The following is a 10,268-nucleotide window of genomic DNA, read 5'->3' as shown; positions in this document are numbered from 1 at the left end:
ACAAGCCGTAAATAGCTGAATCCGCGGCGGTAGTGACTTGACGTCAACCACTTAAACACACTAGTGTTACAGATGCAGTTTTCCAACTGCGACACCCCGTCTCGGATAGAGAGCAGTTGGTTCAAACTAAAACTTCATTCGAAACAACATTGTCACGTGACGCTGATGAAGTAGGCAGGGAATTTTCACGGTTTCGTTAGAAGTGAACAACAATGGAATTAAATGAAGAACGGAAAGATGAAGACATTTTTCTGCTCAATTGTTTCGTTAACGAAAACTGTCTTTTTATCTGTCTTGTAGTTTCCCTCTGCCAAGAATAAGCTGTCATCATCAGATCATGCTGAATATCGCCGGCAGCATTTCCTCTGCGGAGCAGCGTTCGTTCGAAACGAGCGTGATTACATCAAGTTTCGCCGGTGGCGTTTAGCGTAGGCCTTGATCAGCCTACTTTTACCGTTTCTATACAAACTCATGTAGAACAAAATGAGATTATTGTTTAGTCGCAATTTTATATGTACGTGACTCTTTCGCAACCAGGCCCGTTGGTGCTCAGGCTCACTAGCTTGTATGACGTTGTATCTACTTGAGAAAAATAGATACCGCACGAGGAAGGACGTGTCGTTCGAACATCTATTGTTTATTGTAATTATACTTGCGGAAACGTGCTTGACTTTTACCTACTCGTAACGGATAAGCTACAAAAACCTTAGGCCGTAGGATACAATATAAACAGGAATACAACACAAAAAAGAGGAACAAAGTGGACATTATTGATTCACGGAGCACTTTCCGCTGGAGCGTTTACGTTGCTCCCATTTATGCACTAGCATGAAACTCGTCATTAAAACAAGACAGGCACACTTTTTCGTACCATTTTCAGTATTTTGAGGAAAGCAATTAATTTCTGTAGACGCAAATGTAAAATCTGCATTAGTAGCGGTATAAACTAACGCCGCATCACTTGTCTATTAAGGATTATGCTGTCAATGATCAAAACGCGTGACAGAATTCGTCGTCTGGGAAACGAGCAATCTGTGTGAATCTATGAAGCTTCCGTCAATGATTTGTCAGAATGTCGAACCTCATCTGTAATCTCTGTTCTTCACTTGAGACCCCCGAGCATTTTTCTAGGAAAGCACACCAACACTCCGTGTAGGATCCGCAACAATACATTTACTTCGTCCGCGCAAGCGATATGATGCGTAAAACCCTCAAGAGATTCAATTGAAGTGGAAACTCAAAAAGCCGCATCGCTACACTCCAGATCTCTCAACTATAACAAGCCATGACATTCACTAACGAACAGTTTATATTACTGCTTCTGATTTACCCTACAGGGAGTTTCTGGAATCAGCTCTGAAAAAACATCCGGGAATATTTCGACGGCATTACGAGCATTAGTTGCGGACGTCCGTCTGAGAACTACAAATCCAGTACATATATCCAATATACATTTACCTGTAGGCTTTTATAAGAACATTAATAGTCTCATAATTTCCAGAAAACGGTAATGAAGCAAATAAATTGAACAAATGTCACAGGGAAGCTAGCAAGGTCCATAGTATCCTCGAATTTTTTTATGTATTTACCCGTCAGCTACTTTGTGTTCATGGTTAACATCACAAAGTTCACTTCCAATTCAACACTATCGTCCATCGAACTGTCTAGATTTCATCCTATTAAATGCAACAAACCTAAATTGAATGAATTAATTGTATACATGTTATTACGCGAGCTGCGTCCGCGAATGTAAATGTGTCTTTTAGGAAACGAGATGTTACGCGCTTCGTCACGAGTGCCAATATAAGTATGAAGTACAATTACATAGTAACGCAAACCTATCGTCTTTGCCAGTGGGCTCAATGTCGAGCCTCTTATCTAAATAGTTTCCTAACCTTAACGCTAGTCAGTAATGATTATTATAGGGTCTGATATTCCTCGTATTATCACTTTCGCCCGTTACGGCCGCGATCCATTCCCGATTTCTATCTTTACGATGTAGCTGGCTTTTCATTTATTAGTTTAAGCACCAATAAATTGGACGACTTCCGTTAAAGCACAAGTACGAGGTGATCATTTGTTGAGAATTTCTGTAGTAGGCTTGAGAGGGAGAGTAAAAGTTAAAAATTGAACTTACCGGAAAACTTGAATACAAGACAGAGAGCTGTTGTTAGAAAAATTGGTCTATTAACAGCGTCAAGCAATCCAAATTATAAAATTCTATATCATCTCGTACTGTTACTGAGGATCAGCTAATAAGGAGATGAAACAGATTTTACGTCCGCCAGATCAGTACATGTATTACTTTACGTTCAATTCTATAGAGATGGATCGCTTACTGTCATTGAAAACGTACTAACAGTGATATCGGTGCTACCTCGTTTATGTAGAGTATTGGTATATTACAATTTAGATACAATAAAGATAAATCATTCTGGATCTGTTAGAAAACAACCCAAATAGTCTAAGTAACACTTTTTGTTAAACAGCCATAAACAACTAAACAAACAATGCCAAATATTATATATAGTTATCGCCAAGCAGTGCCAATAGTCATCGCACGTATATACATTAATGATCATAAATATTTTTTACCTTTTTTCAAACTATATTTTCAAAGAAAGCCGAAAAAAATGCTATTTATAAGTTAAATTACGAAAACATTGCTTGCTTTAATCCTTCTCCACAGTGCTTAATTCGCCTACGAAAAGTTCTGTCTACCAAAAGACAACATTTTTTTTTTTTTTTTTATCAATTCCTACGCGTTCCTATGAGATATTTGAACTAATTGTTCTCGATCTCACGATGCTGAGACAACTAATCGCGAACTATTTGAAGTCTATCAATTGATCTAGCGCCTATATCTCGGATAGCATCAGCGTTCAATATTTGCTTATGCTTTGTAGAAGAGCCCGCACTGAAGGGTGATTGAAGTCAAAATCAAACATCTCAGGCTATAACTGCGCCACGGCTATGTAAAAAGCCTTATAGTGTTATTTCCACCCATCGTAAAATACGACTCATTGACTACCAATGCGCGAATGCGAAGACGAGGAACATAGATACTAGTTGCGCCATCGTATAGGGTTTTTGAACTTAGGACATTTGCTGCAACGCTAAGAGTGCCCGCTGCTGCTGGAAGCGATATCCGGAGCCAGAAAAATTGTGGGCGTCTGCTTTACGAGATCACAGATGCCGCAACATCTTCGAACATAGAAAAAATACGTCGCACGGAGTGCATAAAGTGCATGTTGTAAGTCCAGATACTTCGGTCGCAAGCACCATGGAATAACTAGCTTAGTAAGACCTCTACGCACACTCCTCGGTAAGTGGTGCTAACGGTAGGCAACTTGGCATGAAGAATTAGAGGTGGAAGGCTATTCCTTTAAAACGGTGGCCTCTCGTTAAAATAAGGTCGCAATTGGCGCTTTGGACTTTCTCTACGTCCGCAACACCGTACGCTAGAATACCTCTCTGAGTGCTGTCATCGACGTGATGTAGTATAAACTGATTGCTCTATGCCAGACCTACAAATAGCAAATTTGTACGCGAGAAGTTTGCTAGAATATCGTTAAATTTGACACACATCTTTGAAGGCGGAAACAGGATTCGAATCGTTCCCCGAGTCACGCTTTTTCTGCCAAAGTTGACGGCATTTTCTGTTTTTCGGCAAAGTCTATTTTAAGCATGATTCTGTCGCTGAACTAATTAACATCAGGGAACTAGCTAGTAGTCGTTTGCTTGAAGGGCATCAAGTGATCAGCCCTTGGTTTTTGAAACTGCTGAGGTCTAAGCCTGTCTGAGCTATGCTCGACAACTCAGGAAAATTTTATATGGCAACCGGAAGCTTCCGATCCACTAACTGGAAACTTAAATACAACGATAATTAAGCAGTACAATAAAGGGGCATCACTAAACAACTTTGCTACGAACATTGTTGTGCTTTGAAGTCTTCTTCACTGGAGTAAGCGTGCTAGGCTGCCGGATTTATATGTAGAGCTTCGTCCAGCCCTGTAGACCATTTCAGGAATGGATTAAGTTCAGAGCTCGAGTAAGGCTACTGCCGATAACGCGCGTTCAGGTACATGAAACAACTGAAATTGATTTTTGAAATGTGATCATTTGCAGCTAACTAAATATGTTGCCCTCGCAAGAATTTTCACCTCCGCTACTTCCCGGGTGCCGAGCCGCTCAAACGATAGAAATCGTAACTTGATCGTTAAGCGTAGCCTAAACAGTTATCAAAAAACCGGACGAATGACACAAGTATGATAAGCAGCTAACGGCATAGCAATATTCTTTTGCCTTCAGTAAATAGCTGGAGATCAAAGAGCAAAGTAATAGACATAATCTATTCAGGAGGGAGGTAGCTAAAGAGAAGACCAGCATCACACTGAATATTGGGAACGCTTTATTTAGACGTATAGATTCTCCGTTATTCTTATCAATATAAGTTACGAATAAAATGATACTTTGGCTATCACTTTTGAACGATTCGAACCTATTTCCGACAGCCACCACCTGGTGGCGGAAACCGTGTGTGTTTTAATTAACAGTGTCACAATTTTACTAACCTAGTAGACAAAATCTTATTTCTCTACCTCTACTTTCTGTGAGCGATTGGTAACATCACCGATTTCATACGTTCACTAGTTAAAAGGTCCAACTTGATTTTTTAGAAGACGATAAAAACGACCATCTCTTTAAAAATTACACGAGGTTCTATTCCGGAGCTGACTATAACCTTGTAACATATCAGAAGAAGCAACAGAATATTCGCAAACAAGTCATTACTGATTGTGACAGACAGAAAACAACATTATTTTTATAATGTGTATCTTCATTGTTATCATACATATGGTTATTGCTTCTCAGCCTGTGTGGAGCCAAACAGCGTCGCTCATTCTTCTGTTTGCCAGACTTGGTCAGTACTGACCCAATGGTAGGACAGTGTGCTTAGCTGCCGGTTGTGGTGGTCGAAGTCCAAACTTTGTCGTGAGCGTATTCTATTTCGCGTTGAAAAAGCCAGCCGTTTGAAATAACGTCCGACGTTTTATATATCTGAGGAAACAAATACGTCTGATTCACACTACGTTCATGCAGTAAACACTATTCAGTACCAGCGTGCGCTCTTAAGCGAGTCGATCGTCGTAGTTCTTCTTGTGCTGTGTATCAATGAAGCTTAGGTACTGTTAGTAAATTTGATTATCGTGTTCTTAGATGAAGTGTCGAGGTGACTGGATCTCCGGAAGACCGACCCTACGCGCTTGTATGTCCTACAAGAGAGGGAAGAGTGAAGACGTTGCATTAGTTTAAAAAATCGTTGGATAGAGCGAATGTTGGTTAACCGATGAAATCACTGCCCTCGATTACATTGAAATTTTAAACAATTCAAACAAGTATACTGTGTTTCGTAGCATAGCCTTTAAATGTCTCTGGTCAGCATCGTTTCTTATGGCTAAGACCCGGTAGTCTTCAATCATACCTAGCAGATTGCTCTAGCCTAGCAGAGCGGACCGAAACATCAAGCTGGATTGGAAAGCGATATTGAAAAGCGTGATGAGCCCAACGATTTCCCACACGCTCATGTGGTACCTCATAATATGGAAACGACCCATATGTGAATGGCCTACGTGGTGTCATTAATGCGACTATTAATTAGCTGTATTACAAGTTTGGATGATGAAGTTGATATCAGCGATGTAAGCCTATATCAAGTAAAGGGCAAAGCGCACAGAGTCAGGCCTGAACATTGCTTGTTGATACCTGACTAATACGAGCACGAAAACAAGCCCGTGAAAGGCTTGCACTCTAGGGAAAATTTATCCCATTGCTGATAATACATATACAAATAAAACAAGCTGTGTAACTTCATCCGGTCTGAACAGTTGATAAAATTATTCCGCTATACACGCAAACAAAAAAAAAAAAAGAACAATATTAAAAGTATTTACATCGCTTCCGTTTCAGGCTTGCAATTGCCGTTAGCATTGTAATGATAGATACGTATTTGTACAGTGATGATTTCCGATTGCTATACATGTAAGTGGTCCGATTTATAATAAACAGTACGTCAATAAAGCTTTTTCTCGGCGTAAGGTTGCTCATTATTGATGTTCCTCGCATCATTGATGCCTGTCCCTGTCAAATAAAAATAAACCACGGACTATTAAGGGCACGATGCGTCTTTAGAAATCTAATGAAAAAGGAAATTTACGCGTACTAGTATCGGAATTAAACTCTAAGGATTCTATAATGAATGCTATAGAAGACCCATGTATATAATCTAAAGGTTAAGGCTAATAAAATAGACAGTAAATCTCGGTTTACTGGCTTAGATGCCCACTGGGCGTAGTGTCTTTGCCTGCAAATCTTAGGGACCCATATTGAGAAACTATATAGAAATATATCATATAGAAGAACTTCGATTCGGGCTGGGAGCTAAATATTTAATGAAATGCTTGACGACGATGCGGGACATAAAGCTCGAAATATAGAGAGACGGATGCCAAGCTCATTATTTACATTATGGTTTCTAACTGTGCTATTTTGTGTCCGCAATCAATACGATCAAAGCAGATCATTTTGCGGCCCATTCCATTTCAGAACTATTTTCTATAAATTTAAAAGGATTTAGTATAAAGGTAAAAAAAATATTTTCGCAAGAAGTAAGCCCGTAATAGAATGTGTTACGTATTTGCAGTTCATGAGTCATGTTTACCCAGACCTAAAAAATGAAATGACGCACCTGGAACCTCTATAATATTTTTATTGAAAACATACCTTTGGTATTTACTTTTTGTGATACACAAAACGCTATTTTCATACGCATAGATAAAGAAAAGTCACATAAAAAGTATGGAAAATATTCCGTAACAGCATAATGACTTCTTTGGCTCACAGTACATGTCCAGCTTACATGGCTGAATCGTTTGTTTAACATTCAATCAGTTAATGGGTAACACAAGTCCCTGTTTTTAAATTAAGTGGAAATCTATCGTCGATAGATGCCTGATCTAGAGAAAGCTGTTGCTTCGAAGACGGTAGCAATTCTACTAGGCCCGTCGTCAGACCGAAGAGTAGACCTCGTCCACCCAGGTTTGCGCCTAGTCGTTTGTACCATGATATATTAAACAACAAAACTTACGATACGTTCCACCATGTCATTTTGCTCGAGGTACCTTATTAAGCAGAAATTACCGAGCCGAGTGGTCGGGCCAACCCAATCTCTACGCCACAATGGGATCTATGAGGATGCTTTGAGCCCCATCTTTCGAAAAATTTTGTCATAAACCGCACCGTGTATCGGTCCCATTGGATAACGTCACTGTATTGTTTGTCACGTTCAATTCTCGAAATGTACACCTCCACACGTGGTAACAAATGGTATAAAATATTACGGCGAACGCCACGTACTTCCTTCAGCCTGTTAGGCTTTTTGTGCCATACCATCGAATACACGTTTAGCCACCAGATGATTGAAACTGAATTATCTAAAAACGCTGCTGACCATTTTCTCTTTCTAATGGTAATTTATAAGAAAGGTAACCTTGAAATATGAAGACCTTGGTCCTATCCTCGTGGATTCAACCAAATCGTAACTGTTCACGATAGATATAATAATTTTTTAGTTTTATTTGACAATCGTATCGCTATAGTAGATGGCTTGCTTCTACGGCTCCAGAAAAACGAGCAAAGGAAGCTCAACCTATTGTAATTCGTCTAGATAATTATCTAAAGCACTCAAACGTCTATAGTCCTCCCATTTAGTTAATTAACTGATAATTAGCTGTAAATAGGTGAAATTACGTAATCGGGGCTTTTTTTACTCGAGTGGAGTTTAGTATGGGCACGATTTGATACAGGTACGACGGCACTACCAATAGTTCCCTTGAGTTTAACGCGAATCGTTTTGCAGCTGCACAGAGAAACGGCGCTTAAAAAATACATTGGTTTGAACAGGGTAAGTTCCCGTTGCGCAGACTATGTCGCAATTCAACCCGCGTGAGCGTAGGCGTCGTTGTAAACTATGCATTGTCATCGAATCTGCGATGCGCCAGCGTCTGGTAAGTAGCAAAGCTGAACGTAAAACGTGGACACGCTTAGAATCAGAATATCAGGGAAAACTGAACATAATATCTGGAAGATCCCGGCCAAATATTTCGATCGAATAAATCCCCACTATGGAGAATAGTCGTACAGAATCAATAGACAGAAGACAGCTTGGACAAGTAACGGAATCGAAAGTAGTACACGATTATTTTGCACTAATTTGTAAGCACCTGCCTGGTAACTGTATTGTTTGTACTTAATCATTGTTTGGCAAAACAAAGAGAAAGACTTGGGCTAAATAAAAACCCTTTTCTTACCCTCTAGTTGACTACAAAACAATTCATATTCTCATAGTAAGATTTTACTGTTACAAGCTTGATGTCTATTCTGACGAAAACGAATACTATCGCGAAAATAGAAACCTTTGTGGGCGCAGAAATTTCCTCGACTTATAGGACAGTGGTCCTGAAGTTTGGTGCGAGTAGACCCTGCATTGAAGCCCAGCCAACCTTGCGCATCACATAGAATAGCTAGATAACGGTATATAAACAGCTAAACGCTGAAATTAACCGATAATGATTAAGAAATATGTGAAAAGAGGGCGGTCTGATCTGGGTAGTGAAGCTCTCTTTTAACAACGTTTTCAAAAAGTATGTTTAGTCCTTGGTGGTTTAAAGCTTAGAGAGGCCGCAGTATTACTATGTCGTTTCATAGGCCTATTAAAAAAACCCGACAAAGGTCAAACAGAATAGTCATCATGTAAACCGTTATCAACTATTGTCACCTATACCCTGAGTACACTAGTGCTAAGCTCTACGCCCACCTCGTGGATATTCAAATAAATAATTAATTAGAAAAACAAATAATAGGACTAACCTCAATCTATTATCTTATGGTGCTTAATCTCGAAAGCAATTGTTTACCTTAAAGATGATAAGGCTCGTTATAGGAATACTTTTACGCTTAGAAGGCTACATACATGTTATGTATGGAAAAAAAATTCATTGTTCGCACAATTTTACATTAAATTATGTGTTTCTCTTAAAGTAGGATCGAACGTATCACCCCAATCACAGAGATTCATCGATTATGCCCTATACATTCCTTCAAGGAATATGTAATTATCGATAGAAAGCTCAGCGTGTGTGATCGATATTTGAAACGGTTCAATCACTACACGTTTACGTTCTAAAATACGTGTACACGCTAACCATTTTTAGCTTGATGCTAGTTAAGGGCAAAATGTGCAAAGCGTTTTCACAGTTATTGATAGAAAATGATAGATTAAACGCTTCATTTAGCCACCAGAACGAACCTTACATATGCACATATACTGATTCTTGAGTATACACACACACATATATAAAAGCCTGTATTTAAATTCTGACAGAACCCCTATTCGTCACAACTTAAAATGACGAGCCAAGCACCGACTAGGAACTAATTTTAAGTTAGGTTACACTCAATCAGTTAGCTCAGTTTCTTAGGAATCGACCAATTAATGGTTAGCAAAGCAAATTAATTGAAAAATAACCACTTGAGTTTGTTCCTATTTCAACATGTCAACGGAACAGTATCCATAAATACTCCTTTAGAAAATATACATCTATAACGCTTGCTCCTTTTCTGTTGAAGAGAAGATAAATATGTTCCATTCTAACTTCATTCAGTGACGTGAATGACTCTGACGTTAATAAACATTTTTATTCCTGAAAAAATAACAAATTAAGGGTTCAAGCTAGTCTTCATAAATTTATATCCATACATACCTGTACGCCTACTTATCTCTTCGATGACTCTACAATCATTTCGGGTCATTTCCCTAGCGTTTAAAGGGCAAATCGGCTCACATAAGTAGTTCACACATATAACTTTTTCATTAATGCTACAACAACTTCGTCTTAAATACTTCTGTTCTTTAATCAGCAACGGTTAACTTCCTCAGCCACTCCCTAGCCCATGAAATGGGCGATTTTAGTTTAGAAGAAAAGTGGTTTTGAAGAGACGACTAGCAAATATTCATCTGTGTGAAATGTCATCATTATTCCAGTGTTGTTACCCCGTCCCACATTAACGAACATTCCCCCAGGAACATAAACCCACTTAATCTTATACGGTAAGTGGACCGCTACAAGCTTCTTTGAAATTAGATACACGAAATAACTATAATTGAAATTCCAAAAAATAAAACTACTACTCCTCTTAACGTTTTAGGA

This window comes from Varroa jacobsoni, unplaced genomic scaffold (genome assembly GCF_002532875.2).
Source record: "Varroa jacobsoni isolate VJ856 unplaced genomic scaffold, vjacob_1.0 scaffold_214, whole genome shotgun sequence".
In the NCBI taxonomy this organism is placed as follows: domain Eukaryota; kingdom Metazoa; phylum Arthropoda; class Arachnida; order Mesostigmata; family Varroidae; genus Varroa; species Varroa jacobsoni.
The sequence above is the reverse complement of the archived record's forward strand: the minus strand, read 5'-3'. Positions refer to the sequence as shown.